Below are 15069 nucleotides of genomic sequence, written 5' to 3' on the forward strand. Positions count from 1 at the left end.
CAAAGCTATAGCTGCTGGCCTACACCACAGTCACAGCAATGCAGGATGGGAGCCGCATCTTCAACCTACACCACAGCTCATGGCAATGCCGGATCCTTAACCCACTGAGCGAGGCCAGGGATCGATCCTGTGTCCTCGTGGTTCCTAGTCAAGTTTGTTAACACTGAGCCACCTAAGGGAACCCCCTAACTCTATACTTATTAATGGACAGAAATGGTACCTCTCTCTTCTAGAAAAAAGGACCAGAATAGATTAGAAAACTGTATCAACTCTAAATTTTTTTAATCTAGCAAACCAGCTCTTTCACTCTAGACGTGTCACCTCAAAGGAAGACCAAAATTCTTAAATCTTCAACCGCAGTAATTGAAGTCTTCTAAATAAAACCAAAATCCTCCCAGTTTTCTTTGATTATGCAAGGAGCCCAGACATTGGAAAAGAGATTGTCACCAGTGCAAAGGCTTTAGGTACCTCTGCCCTCTAAGCAGCCTCTCCAGTGCTCTCCCCATCTTCAGTGACATCTTAAAGAGCCCAATGAACCACTCCAGGTCTGGCAAACAAATGTCTTACAATTTCCTCCACCTCGTGGCTATTTTAGTCATGGTCTGCGTGTTTTTCCACTGGACTGAAGTCTTCCCCTGTAGTCAGGCTACTCCCTTTTTTTTTGGTTAAAGTTCTTTTGGGAAAGAATACCCCTATCTGGAAAACTCTTCTTGCGGTTCACAGTGATCAAGGGACCCGTTTTACTGGTGAAGAACCTCAGCAAGTGTGCTCTGTATGGCCAGTTGTGCAACACCGTAGCTGCAGTTACACCCTCAGTGCTCTGGTTTACCTGACTGTGCTAATGGTGCCCTTATAACTCAGCTGGCAACATTTGCAAAGGTTTCTAAATACTTTGGCCAAAAGCATTGCCGTTGGTCCTTCTGAATCTTCGATCCACTTCTTATATTCATAAACTCTCACGGTCTGAGATAGTCATAGGACACACGTTATGCTTGGCGCCTGCCTCTTTTGACCCAGGAGTGCTATGCATTGTTCCACTATCATAAAGATCTAATTACTTCAACCAAAAATAACCATGATTTTGTAGTCTTTCCAGTGTCTCCAGGGAAATGAAGACCTTAAGCCTCACACCTGCAACCAGTAGATTTTATCTGTGGGAGTAAGACACCTCCAAACTCTTCAACCTTATTGGAAAGGCCCTATCAGGTACTGCTAACCAACCCTTGTGCCACCACACTCCAAAGAACTGACTCTTGGACTCACATGACACAATTACATTTAAGAGCCAAAGCCTGACTGGACCTGTACAGCATCTGGCGACCTAAAGGTAAAGATTTCCCAGAATTGAAGCAGATGGCATCTGATGAGTCAGCTTTCCCAAGATAACTGGACCAGGCGTGTTGGGAGTTTGTTGCCAAAGCTTTGACAACACAGCACTTCAGATGATCTCCAGCGTCTCTGATCTTGGTAACATATGAACTTTGGGTGAAAAGTGCCTGACAGCTCTCATACTCCTCCTTCTTACTCCAGTGTAACCTCTGCATGTTTGCAATCTGTGTCCTTTCCCACTGATGGGAGATAGGAAAGGGCTTTCCTGACACTGGGGTACAGAAAAGCCACTGACACCAAAAAAATCTCATGCTTGAATGGAGATGCTTTCAGAGAAAGATCTTGATCAAAGGGGGAAATGTAAAAATCAAATGAACAAAGAACAAAAACCTTAAATAGAGGAGGCCAGAAGGGGGAGTTCTCATACCTGCAACAGCAGCAGAGAGGCCAAGAGGAAGAAAAAACACCTCTTCTCTCCAGGCAACTCAACCAGTGAAAAGCTACAGACTTTTTTTTTTTTTTCCCCACTGTACAGCAAGGGGATCAAGTTATCCTTACATGTATACACTACAATTACATTTTTTTCCCCACCCTTTGTTCTGTTGCAACATGAGTATCTAGACAAAGTTCTCAATGCTATTCAGCAGGATCTCCTTGTAAATCTATTCTAAATTGTGTCTGATAAGCCCAAGCTCCCTATCCCTCCCACTCCCTCCCCCTCCCATCAGGCAGCCACAAGTCTTTTCTCCAAGTCCATGATTTTCTTTTCTGAGGAGATGTTCATTTGTGCTGGATGTTAGATTCCAGTTATAAGTGATAGCATATGGTATTTGTCTTTGTCTTTCTGGCTCATTTCACTCAGGATGACATTCTCTAGTTCCATCCATGTTGCTGCAAATGGCATTATGTCATTCTTTTTTATGGCTGAGTAGTATTCCATTGTGTATGTATACCACCTCTTCCGAATCCAATCATCTGTCAATGGACATTTAGGTTGTTTCCATGTCCTGGCTCTTGTGAATAGTGCCGCAATGAACATGCAAGTGCATGTGTCTCTTTTAAGTAGAGCTTTGTCCGGATAGATGCCCAAGAGTGGGATTGCAGGGTCATATGGAAGTTCTATGTATAGATTTCTAAGGTATCTCCAAACTGTTCTCCATAGTGGCTGTACCAGTTTACATTCCCACCAACAGTGCAGGAGGGTTCCCTTTTCTCCACAGCCCCTCCAGCACTTGGTATTTGTGGATTTATTAATGATGGCCATTCTGACTGGTGTGAGGTGATATCTCATGGTAGTTTTGATTTGCATCTTTTTTTTTTTTTTAAACTATAGCCCTCCTAACTTCCTCTGTCCCCATAAAAGTGTCCTCCTCTCCATTTTTGCTGGGGCTTTGCACACAGCTTCCTACAGTTGCAGACCCTGAAATGCAATCCTTTGTGGATCATGAATAAACCTTTTTTTTGAGAAATAGTTGGCAGTCTATTTTAAGTCAATAGGATGTACTGGTATCTCATTGCTGTTTAAAATCACAGTTTCTGGAGTTCTCTCGTGGCACAGCAGGTTAAGAGCCCAGCATTGTGACTGCAGTGGCTCAGGTTGCTTTAATGACATGGGGTCTATCCCAGGCCCAGGAACTTCCACATGCTGCTTGAGTGCAGCCAAAATAAATAAATGAATAAGAAGAAATTCATAATTTCCTAGTGACTTCTAATATTGACCATCTTTTCACATGCCATCTATATGGTAAAGTGACTGTTCAGATCTTTTGCCCATTTTCTTACTGCGATGTTCCTTTTCTTAGGTTTTTACTTCATTTTGGGTAATACTGTTTTAATATATGTGCTTTTTCTTAGTTTGTGGCATCTCATTCTCTTGATGTATGTACCGTTTTACAGTATGTTATCACGCTGTGTATAAGCTTTTTAACGTAACACTAGAGCAAGTATTTCCCATTTTGCTTGAGACTTCCCAATTATCATTGCAAAAGACTGCAAAATAAATACCTTGCTCTTCTACTCTAAAATCCAGAGTAGATTTTATTATCCTCGCTGTACAGGTGAGGGAGATGAGAGCATGATAATTGCCTATAGTTCCAGCGCCGCTGACCCGCGGAGCTGAGAACTCCCCTGGGGCTGCATGCCCCACCTGGGAGGTTTCTAAGAGTGGTTTCTAAGACTCCGCGCACTTCCTCTCCGGGCCTCCGGACTCGCTCTGAAACGCAGCAAAGCCGCGACATCTGGCTGGGCGCACTCCAGGTTCCGAAAGCTGTCCAGGAGGCCCGGCCGGCGGCGGGGCGGGCGCTCGGCTCGCCCTCCTCCGGGGCAGGGGCAGGGGCAGAAGGCGGAGCGAGCAGTCCACGCCCTCCTCCGGCCGAGCTCACTCAGTCGGCGCGCAGGCGACGGGGACACCGGATCGGCTTTCTGGAGCGCCGGTCCCGGCGGGCCCACTCCGCGAGGGCCGGAGCGCGCCGACCCACGGGGCAGCAGGCGGCGGACGGCGGGCTCGCGCAGCCGGGGGCGGGGAGCGCGGGGCCGCCCCGCCGGTGTCGCAGCCGACGGCTCAGCCCGCGGCGACCCTCGTCAGGCTCCGCGCCGGCGACGCTGCCGGGCGTCGGGGCAATCCTGGACTGCCCCCGCCGCCTCGTCCTCCACCCGGCCCCGGCCCCCGCCTCGGCCTCGGGAAGCTGCCCGCGGAAGCGAAAGCGAATCCTTCGGTGGGTCTGCGCTGGGAACCCGGACCGCGGTCAGGTTCCCCGAACGGCTTCCGCCCAGGGCGGGGCTCCCGCTTCCGGCGCGCGGGCGGCGGGCGGGCGACCGCGTTCCGGACGGACGGGGCGGCGGGCCGGTCAGGTGGTGAGCGTGGCCGTCGGCGTTCCCGGAAGTCAGGCTGTGGGCGTGGCCCGCGACCTTCGTTCCGGGCAGCGGAGTTCTCCGCGGGTCGGACCAGGGACGCGGGTCCGGCGACGGGTGCTGGGCGCGGCCCGCGGCGCTCCCGGGGTCTGGCGGTGGGCGTGGCCCAGGCCTTCCCGGAAGTCGGCCGGCGGTCCGCGCGGGGTGGGCGTGGCCCAGGCGTTCCCGGAAGTCGGGCGCGGGCCGGTTACCTGGCCGCAGCGCGGCGGCTCCCCGCTGGCGGGTGGTTTCGGTCTGGCGGTCCGAGGGCGGAGCCCTGCCTCCCCTGTGATGTTGGAACCAACCGACGCCGTTCCCGCTGTCGAGCTGGTGGGGGAGGTGGGGTTTCACGGCGGTGTCATTGAGCCCGGCCTCCTTACCGCCCTTCGGAAGGACCTTCGCCTGGGGCCTGGGGCCGCCGCGGCTCGCGGGACGGGGGCGTTTCCGCGTAGCCTCGGCCGGGAGCCGGCAAGTGGGAGAGAAGGGTCCACAGCGACGAAGGGGCAGGATGTCGTAACCCCAGGAGGCCTCGTCCGTGGCCAGTGGCGTTTGCTCTTACCAAGCGCTCCACCACCTCGTCGGAGTTTTTGAAGAGGGCGAGCTAAGTTCTTCTTCCCTGAGCCGTGGACAAAACCCCGCCGGAGGCGTGGTGGTTGGTTGTCTCGGCCTGTTGCTGATCGTTTGGCAGCTCCTTGCTCAGAGCTCTTGTGTATCTTGGACAAAGCCTGAAGCCTTTGCACTCAACCAACTTTGCCGAAGTTCTTCGGTCTTTAGACCACTGTTCTTACCCCAAGTTTTACACTCGGAGAAATCAAGGCAGGAGTGAACTTGGCCCTGTAGAGTGACTTCGTGCTTGATCTGCATTTTGTAACCATCAGGTAGGTGCAAAAGAAAGGGAGACAGTCGTGGTCAGTTATACGTGCGGGGAAGGGCAGCTCTTCCAGACAGTAAAGGTGAAGACTGAGTTCGTTCAAAATAAAATGACGGGGTACAGCGGCAGCGTCATTAGTTATCACTGACGAGGCAGCAGTAACGCTTTTAACTTGTCTCCATTTTCCTCTGCGGCACGTTGTACTTGGAGGATTGGGGACATCCGGGAGAGTGAAGAAAAAGTCCCTAAACATCGAGTTCGGAAATCGCCAATTTCCGATTGGGGCTTATTAATCCGCGACACTGTTGATACGGCCAGTGTGATCGGGGAATTTGAAAAAACACAAAGCTTCCCACGCTCTGGTTGGATGTTATTCTCCGGCAAAAATGATCGTGTTATAACCTGCAGAAAGCTGATCTGGAACCACACACTTTGATGTGTGTGTTTCTCAGGGGTGAGCAAGTTTGTGAGATGAGGTTCTTGCACGTGATTTTAACAAAGGTTATGGTTTGCTCCCTAGAGAAGAAGCATGTATGTGTTAGCGGAAGTTTGAGTGGAGAGAGGAAAGACTCTGCCGTGTTAGAGGCATCATTCAACTCCAGGAGTTACTGCCTTTACCGTTAGGCCGCAGTGTCCTAAGGTACCTGGGGAGGCTGGCTGGAACGCTTCCTGTCATTCTGTCTTACTTATCATTGGGATGTTCCTTGCTCGGAGCTCTTGTTTATCTGGGGCAAAGCCTCAAGGGGTTATAAGCAAAGAACCCTTGGACACTTGAGTCAAATCAGAGTACTGTCAGCAGGGAAAGGAGGGCAGCGATGGGCAGCATTTTCCGTCAGACTCATTACCTACGGTCATCATTGTAAAATGGAGAAAATACTCCTTCCCACTTAAAGGTGACTATGAGTATTTGGAGTCGCTTTTTAAAATGTTTACATAGAAAAGTGCACAGGGCCTAACTGCTCTCTTGCGCATCGCAGAGGGAACCTGACCAAGTAAGACACTGCTGCCCGCAATCCCTCGAACCTCGTGTCAGTTAGAGCCTCCTGGTCCCCCCCGCCCCCGCCCCCCGGGAGCCACTCTCCCGACTGTTAGGGTCATAGATCAGTTTTGTTGGCGTTTTGGTGTTATTCTTTATTATTAACAATTCACATGTCCCCCCAGCTTTACTGAGGTATAGTGAGAAACAAAATGGAATATAGCTATAAATATTTTGATACCTAGACCTGTCGTGCCTTTGAAGGTCATTAGTGAAGTTTCAGTTAACTTCAGTGGAAAAGATTGCTTTCCTGAGTCCCTGAATTAAATACACTTATGCAGGAGTTCCCGTCACCAGTGCTGCAGAAACCACCTAGAAACCATGAGGTTGAGGGTTTGATCCCTGGCCTCGCTCAAGTGGGTTAAGGATCCGGCGTTGCCATGAGCTGTGGTGTAGGTCGCAGAGGCGGCTCCCATCTGGTGGTGGTGTAGCTGTGGTGTAGGCTGGTGGCTACAGCTCGGATTGGACCCCTAGCCTGGGAACCTCTGTATGCTGTGGGTGCGGCCCTAAAAAACAAACAAACAAAAATATACTTATGCAGAAATCTTAAGAAACCCCATTAAATGAGATATATTCACGTTCTTGTGGAAATTAGTTAATCGCAAGTTGACAACTGGCCGGCTGGCTTTTATTGACCCCTCTGTAACGGGCTTTATCGTCTGGTTTTCTGCCTGCATTGTGTTTTTGTGACTCTTGGGTTTCTAAATCACTCACACACAATCCTTCCTAAATTATTCAGTGTTTATAAAGTTGAATCATTCAAGAGGAAACGGGGGGCGGGGGCAACAGTACAATCTCAAGAAATCATTGGACAGCATGCAAAGGAGCAGAAGTTAGGTCAGACCAGCCTCAACCAGCAAACCGCAGCCCGAGGAGAACCAGCCCAGGTCGGGAGCCGCCCCCACCGAGCGCATCCTGCCTGCAGGGGGTGCTACAAGTCCCCGCTGGTCTTGGTGGCTCTGAGGAGCCAAGATCTGGGCTGAAGGAGAGAGAGCAGCTGGAACCTCATCCTCCTGAATCCTGACACCCCGCTGGGCCTCTTTCAAGGCATGGGTGTAATTCCTTTCTGTTTCTTTACTCGGTCTGTGAGCCTTTTGTAATATTACTAAACATGCATACCCTACCACCATTTTTGAAAACTGCTGGATGTATTTCATGGTGCGAATTGGCCGTATAACTTACTCTCCCTTATTCTGCGCACGTCAGTTGTTTTCTGTTCTTTTGCTGTTCTTCGTAGTGTTACCGGGAGCATCTTTGTGCATAATCTATGCCAGCACCTGATTCCTTAGAATAAAGAACTGCACAGTGAAGGAATTATTTCCTTTAAAACAGATCTGTCGGAGTTCTCCTGTGGTGTATAGGATCCAGTGTTGTTCCTGCAGCGGCTTAGGTAGCTGCTGTGGGGCAGGTTTGATCCCTGGCCCAGGAACGCCCATATGACGTGGGTGAGGCCAAAAAATTCATTACGAAGATAATTCATGTTTATTGTAGAAAACTTGGAAAATGTAGTAAAAGTGTAGAGAAGAAAGAATCACCCAACCATCCAAATAAAATTCCTGCTCACCCGTCAGGGTCTTTCTCTGTATCTTTTCTCCTGGGCCTGTGTCTGTCGGTCTGCCCACCCATCCACCCTGTCATGCACTGGCTGTATAGTGGTACAGCTTGTGAATATGCTTGAATCCGCTTAACTCTAGTCTTTATCTTTGAACAATTCTAGTTCTTTTTTTGGTCTTTTTGCCTTTTCTTGATCTGCTCCCATGGCACATGGAAGTTCCCAGGCTAGGGGTTGAATCAGAGCTTTAGCCACCGGCCTACACCACAGCCACAGCAACTCGGGATCTGAGCCGTGTCTGCGATCCACACCACAGCTCAAGGCAACACTGGATCCCCAACCCACTGGGCAAGGCCAGGGATCGAACCCTCAACCTCATGGTTCCTAGTCGGATTCGTTAACCACTGCGCCACGACGGGAACTGCCAGTAGTTCTTTTTTTTTAAGACACGAGCTCATTTGGTGACCAGCTGCCATGTGTCAGTTTCTGTGCCGGGCGCTGTAGACGGCCTCACACAGTTTCCTGTTTTCTGTGAGCTTAATTGAAGGAACCCTGCGCAGGAGGAAATGGCATTTCTGAGGCCAGAAGGAGGAGCAGCTTCTGGCCCGGAGAGGGAAGTGTCCCCGCAGGGCTTATGGGGGGAACGATCAAAAACTCTGTCCCCCCGCCCCCCAAGACGGGTCAGCAGAGAGCTGCTTGAGAAGAGGGACCCCGGCTGCGCACTGGCGGCCGCAGGGCCAGGGAGGGGATGCGCGTGGACAGGTGTGGCTGGGCCAACCGGGGCCAGAGCCGCGAAGCAGGCAGTGAGTGTATTTTCATGTATTTTTTTCTCACACGATCTTTACAATCTTTGAGAGAGGCACTGTTATTTCCTTTTGCAAATGAGGAAGTTGAGGCTTATGTCAGTTACCTAAGACACAGGGCTGCTAAGTTAAAAAGCCTGAGTTCATACAGGAGAAGAGCCACTGTCCTTATGGCTTAGGCGCCCTCACCTTCGGTGTCTGCCTCTCCTCGTCCCCTCTGTCTCCCTGTCCTTATCTGGGCACCTCCCCCAAACCCTGTCTCCGCCCCACAGACACGTGTCTTTCCAGAGGGTGCTTCCTCTTGTTTCGAAATGTCTCATGTTACGGGAAAATGACTCAGGGTGTCACCTAATTGTGCTGATACGTGAGCTTTGTTGGGATGGCAGGGCCACCGGAGCCTTTGTAGAGGATGTGGAAGGTTGGGTGCCTGAGGCAGAGGCCAGCAGAGGCCACTGGACGGGATCACTGGCAGCCCAGGCATTTTCAGAAACCCCTTCAAGTACTTAAAAAACAAAACCAAGCAAACTTCACCCCCAGCTTTATGGCCTCACCCCTGGCACATGGAGGTTCCCACGCTTGGGGTCAAATTAGAGTTGTCGCCGTCAGCATACGCCACGGCCACAGCCACATCAGACCTGAGCCGTGTCTTCGACCTACACCACAGCTCACAGCAATGCCGGATCCTTGACCCACTGAGCGAGGCCAGGGATCAAGCCTGCGTCCTCACGTGGATGCTGGTCAGATTTGTTTCCACTGAGCCACCACGGGAACTTCTCCAATTAACATTTCACAATGCAAAGTTAAAAAGATTTGGTCCCTGCAGCTAACATCATACTCAAAAGTGAAAAACCTGAAGCTTTTCCTCCAAGCTCAGGAATGAGATGAGGGTGCCCACGCTTGCCACTTTTATTCAGCATGGTATCGGAAGTCCTAGCCAGAGCCGTTAGGCGGGGAAAAGAAAAGGCATGTAAACGGGAAAGGAAGAAATAAAACGGTCACTGTTTGCAGTTGGCAGAACATTACACATAGAAAACCCTAAAGACAAAAACCTGTTAGAACTGGAGTTCCCGCTGTGGTGCAGCAGATTAAGGATCTGGAGTTGTCTCTGTTCTGGTGTGGGTTCAGTCCCTGGCCCAGCACAGTGCGTTAAGTATCTGGCATTGCCCCAGCTGTGGCATAGGTCACAGTTGTGGCTCAGATTTGATCTGTGGCCTGGGAACCTCCGTATGCTATGGGTGCAAAAACTGTTAGAACTAATAAATTCTGCAATGTTGTAGGATATAAAATCAGTATACAGGAGTTGGCTCAGTGGTAATGAACCCGACTAGTATCCATGAGGATGCAGGTTCCATCCCTGGCCTCACTCTGTGGGTTAAGGATCCGTGAGCTATGGTGTAGGCTGGCAGCTGCAGCTCCCCTTTGACCCCTAGCCTGGGAATTTCCATATGCTGTAGGTGTGGCCCTAAAACAGCAAAAAAAAAAAAAAAAAAAAAAAAAAACTTAGTATACAAAATTGTTGTATTTTGTAGAAATTGTTGTATTTTGGGAGTTCCCATCCTGGCTCAGTGGTTAACAAATCCGACTAGGAACCGTAAGTTTGCAGGTTCGATCCCTGGTCTTTCTCAGCGGGTTAAGGATCTGGCATTGCCGTGAGCTGTGGTGTAGGTTGCTGATGCGGCTTGGATCTGGTGTTGCTGTGGCTCTGGTGTAGGCTGGCGGCTACAACCCCGTTTGAACCCCTAGCCTGGGAACCTCCATATGCTGCAGGAGCAGTCCAAGAAATGACAAAAAGACAAAAAAAAAAAAAAAAAAAAAAAAAAGTGTCGTATTTTACTATGATACTGGAAATGAGCTATTCGAAATTAAGAAGAGTCTCATTTACAAACTGCATCAAAAAGGAATAAAATACCTAGGAATAAGCTTAACTAAGGAGGTGAACGACCTGTATACTGAAAAATAAGATATTAAGGAAAGAAGTCGAATTCCACAAATAAATGCAAATATTCCATGCTCATGGATTGGGAAATTTAATGTTGTTAAAATGTCCGTATTACAGATTCAGTGCAGTTCCTATCAAAATTTCAATGACATTTTTCACAGAAATTAAACAATCCTAAAATTTGTGTAGAACCACAAAAGCCCTTAAGTCACCAAAGCGGTCTTGAGAAAGAAGAGCAAAGCTGGAGGTATCACACTTTGCAGTTTCAAATGATATTACAGAAACCACAGGACAAAATGCTCCTGGCGTAAACACACACGTGTATGTTTGGAGCCCGGAAATAACTCCGCACATACAGGATCGAGTAACTTTCAACAAAGGAGCCAAGAACACAGATGATCCCTGAATTCGGACGGTTTGACTGGCAATTTTTCAGCTCTACCCAACGGTGCAAAAAGCAATAAGCTTTCCGTAGAAGTGGTACTTTAAATTTTTCCCTTTTCCCAGGCTAGCAGCACGTATGAAATTCTCTCGTGATGCTGGGTAGTGGCAGGAAGCTGCAGCCCCCACCCGCCGTGCGATCTCGAGGATGAACAGCCAGTGCACCTGCAGCTGTTCTGTCCCCAAACGGCCGTTCTCTCTTTCCCTTTCAGTGCAGTATTCAGTCAATTACACAAGGTATTCAACCCTTTCTCATAAAATAGGCGTTATGTTCCATGATCTTGCCCAGCTCTAGGCTAATGTATTTTCAGCACGTTTGAGGCAGGCTAGGCTAAGCCATGGTGTTTAGTGGGTTAGGTGTATTAAATGCATTTTCAGCTTATGATGGGTTTATCCAGACAGAGCTCCACTGTAAGTCGGGGAAGAGCTGTATCCAGTGGGGCAAGGACGGCCGTTGCAGTACAGTGTCGGCAAAGCCGGCCGACCACGTGCAAAAAAAAGAGTTCAGCCAGGTCTCTTGTCTTCACCATGCGCAGAAACTAACCCTGAATGGATCAGAGCTTCCAATGTTAGACCTGCAACCACAAAATTAGAAGAAAACAAAGGGACTGAGCTCCTTAATGTTGGTCTTGGCGGTGATTTTTCAAATCTGTCATCGAAGTAAAAGCAGCAAAAGCAGGAGTTCCCGTCGTGGCGCAGTGGTTAACGAATCCGACTAGGAACCATGAGGTTGGGGGTTCAATCACTGGCCTTGCTCAGTGGGTTAACGATCCGGCATTGCCGTGAGCTATAGTGTAGGTTACAGACACGGCTCGCATCCCGCGTTGCTGTGGCTCTGGGGTGGGCTGGTAGCTACAGCTCTGATTGGACCCCTAGCCTGGGAACCTCCATATGCCGCAGGAGCCGCCCAAGAAATAGAAAAAAAACACCAAAAAAAAAAAAAAAAAAAAACCCAGCAAAAGCAGAGTTCCCATCGTGGCTCAGTGGAAACCAATCTGATTAGTATCCATGAAGGTGCAGGTTCAATCCCTGGCCTCGCTTAGTGGGTTAAGGATGCGGTGTTGCTGTGAGTTGTGGTGTAGGTCGCAGACATGGCTCAAATCCTGTGTTGCTGTGGCTGTGGTGCAGGCCGGGGGCTACAGCTCTGATTAGACCCCTAGCCTGAGAACCTCCACATGCGCGGGAGTGGCCTTAAAAAGCCAAAAATATTTCTTTTAAAAAGCAGCAAAAGGGAAAATAAACAAGTGGGACTATGTAAAAAGCTTCTTCACATCAAAGGAAACCATCAACAAAATAAAAAGGCAAACCTATGGAAAAAATTTGCAAATCCTATGTCCGATAAGGGGTTGTTATCCAAAGACAATGAAGAACTTGTACTTTTTTTTTAATTACTCAAATGAATTTATCACATCTGTAGTGGTATAATGATCATAACAATGTGGTTTCACAGGATTTCCATCCCACAGCCCAAGTACATCCCCCTACCCCTAAAACTGTCTCCTTTGGAAACCATAAGTTTTTCAAAATCCGTGAGTCAGCATCTGTTCTGCAAAGAAGTTCATTCTGTCCTTTTTTCAGATTCCACATGTCAGTGAAAGCATTTGATGTTGGTGTCTCATTGTATGGCTGACTTCACTTACCATGATAGTTTCTAGGTCCATCCGTGTTGCAAAAAATGCTGGTATTTCGTTCTTTTTAATGGGTGAGTAATATTCCATTGTGTATATGTACCACCTCTTCTGGATCCACTCCTCTGTCGATGGACATTTAGGTTGTTTCCATGTCTTGGCTATTGTAAATAGTGCTGCAATGAACATTGGAGTGCATGTGTCTTTGTGAGTCGTGGTTTTTTCTGGATAGATGCCCAGGAGTGGGATTGCTGGATCAAATGGTAGTCCTATGTTTAGTTTTCTGAGGAATCGCCATACTGCTTTCCACAGTGGTTGCACCAATTTACAATCCCACCAACAGTGTACTAGTGTTCCTTTTTCTCCACACCCTCTCTAGCACTTATTGTTTGTAGACTTTTTGATGATGGCCATTCTGGCTGGTGTAAGGTGGTACCTCAGAGTGGTTTTGATTTGCATCTCTCTAATAGTGAGGGTAAACATCTTTTCATGTGTTTCTCGGCCATCTGTATGTCTTCTTTGGTGAACTGTCTGTTTAGATCTTCTGCCCATTTTTTGATAGGCTTGTTTGTTTTTTTGGTATGGAGCTGCAGAAGTTGTTTATAAATTTTGGAGATGAATCCCTTGTCAGTTGATTCACTTGCAAAGATTTTCTCCCATTCTGTGGGTTGTCTTTTTGTGGTGTTTAGGGTTTCCTTTGCTGTGGAGAAACTTTTAAGTTTGATTAGGTCCCATTTGTTTATTTTTGGTTTTGTTGTCAATACTCTGAGAGGTGGATCTGAGAAGATGTTGCTGTCATTTATGTCAGAGAGTGTTTGGCCTATGTTTTCCTCTAAGAGTTTTATAGTGTCTGGTTTTATATCTAGGTCTTTAATCCATTTGAAGTTTATTTTTGTGTATGGTGTTAGGGAGTGTTCTAATTTCATTCTTTTCCATGTGGCCGTCCAGTTTTCCCAGCACCACTTATTGAACAAGCTGTCCTTTCTCCGTTGTATATTCTTGCCTCCTTTGTCATACATGAGTTGGCTGTAGGTACGTGGGTTGAATTCTGGGTTTTCTATCCTGTTCCACTGATCTGTATTTGTCTTTGTGCCAGTACCATGCAGTTTTGATGATTGTTGCTTTGTAGTATAGTCTGAAGTCCGGGAACCTGGTTCTTCCAGCTCCGTTTTTCTTTTTCAGGATGTCTTTGGCTATTCTGGGTCTTCTGTGCTTCCAAACAAACTTTATTTTGAGTTCTGTGAAAAATGTCCTTGGTAGTTTGATAGGGATTGTGTTGAATCTGTAGATTGCCTTAGGTAGTATAGTCATTTTGACAATATTAACTCTTCCAATCCACGAACATGGTGTATCTTTCCATCTATATATGTCATCTTTGATTTCTTTCATCAGTGGCTTATAGTTTTCAGAGTACAGGTCTTTTGTCTCCTAGGTATTTTATTCTTTGGATGTGATGATAAATGGGATTGCTTCCCTAATTTCTTTTTCTGCTCTTTTATTGTTAGTGTATAGAAATGCTGTCGATTTCTGTGTATTTTGTATCCTGTGACTTTGCCAAATTCGTGGATGAGCTCTAACAGTTTTCTGGTAGAGTCTTTAGGATTCTCTAGGTATAGTATCATGTCATCTGCAAATAGGGATAGTTTTACTTCTTCCTTTCCAATTTGGATTCCTTTTATTTCTTTTACTTCTCTGATTGCTGTGGCTAGGACTTCCAGAACTATGTTGAAGAGTAGTGGCGAGAGCGGACATCCTTGTCTCGTTCCTGATCTCAGAGGGAATTCTTTCAGCTTTTGACCACTGAGAATGATGTTCGCTGTGGGTTTGTCATATATGGCCTTTATCATGTTGAGGTAGGTTCCCATTATGCCCACTTTCTGAAGGGTTTTTTATCAGAAATGGGTGTTGGATTTTGTCAAAGGCTTTTTCTGCGTCTATTGAGAGGATCATATGGTTTTATTCTTCAGTTTGTTAATGTGATGTATCGCACTGATGGATTTGCAGATATTGAAGAACCCTTGCATCCCTGGGATAAATCCAACTTGATCCTTTTAATGTATTATTGGATGCGGTTTGCTAGTATTTTGTTGAGGATTTTGGCATCGGTGTTCATCAGTGAAATTGGCCTGTAGTTTTCTTTTTTTGTGCAGTCTTTGTCTGGTTTTGGTACCAGGGTGATGGTGGCCTCATAGAATGAGTTTGGGAGTATCCCTTCCTCTGCAGTTTTTTGAAATAGTTTCAGAAAGAGAGATGTTAGCTCTTCTCTAAATGTTTGATAGAATTCGCCTGTGAAGCCATCTGGTCCTCGACTTTTGTTTGTTGGAAGTTTTTTAATCACAGTTTCAATTTCAATTCTTGTGATGGGTCCATTCGTCTTTTCTATTTCATCTTGGTTTAGTCTTGGAAGATTATATTTTTCTAAGAATTCGTACATTTCTTCTAGGTTTTCCGTCTTATTGGCATATACTTGCATATAGTAGTCTCTTATGATCGTTGGTATTTCTGTGATGTCCGTTGTTACTTCTCCTTGTTCATTTCTAATTTTATTGATTTGAGTCCTCTCTCTTTTTTTCTTGATAAG

General features: G+C 47.4%; 1 protein-coding gene across 7 annotated transcripts in view; it reads left to right on the forward strand.

The window, feature by feature from the left end:
• The first annotated feature begins 3708 nt into the window (after positions 1 to 3708).
• The window catches only part of RIPK1 (receptor interacting serine/threonine kinase 1), a 39502-nt gene continuing 28141 nt past the window's right edge, over positions 3709 to 15069 (forward strand). For 5 of the 7 annotated variants that reach the window (XM_005665536.4, XM_005665538.4, XM_084967238.1 and 2 more), the window contains exon 1: positions 4241 to 5096. The gene's annotated coding sequence lies outside the window, so the exon portion shown is untranslated. Of the gene's footprint in view, positions 4044 to 4240; positions 5097 to 5609; positions 5730 to 15069 lie in introns of those variants that run through there. The other 2 variants (XM_005665537.4, XM_003128161.5) reach the window with 2 other exon arrangements.

The sequence above is a fragment of the Sus scrofa genome, chromosome 7 (genome assembly GCF_054392235.1).
Source record: "Sus scrofa isolate SSC_HxYL_T2T_F1_AM1 chromosome 7, Sscrofa_HxYL_maternal_Yorkshire_Landrace_v2.0, whole genome shotgun sequence".
In the NCBI taxonomy this organism is placed as follows: Eukaryota; Metazoa; Chordata; class Mammalia; order Artiodactyla; family Suidae; genus Sus; species Sus scrofa.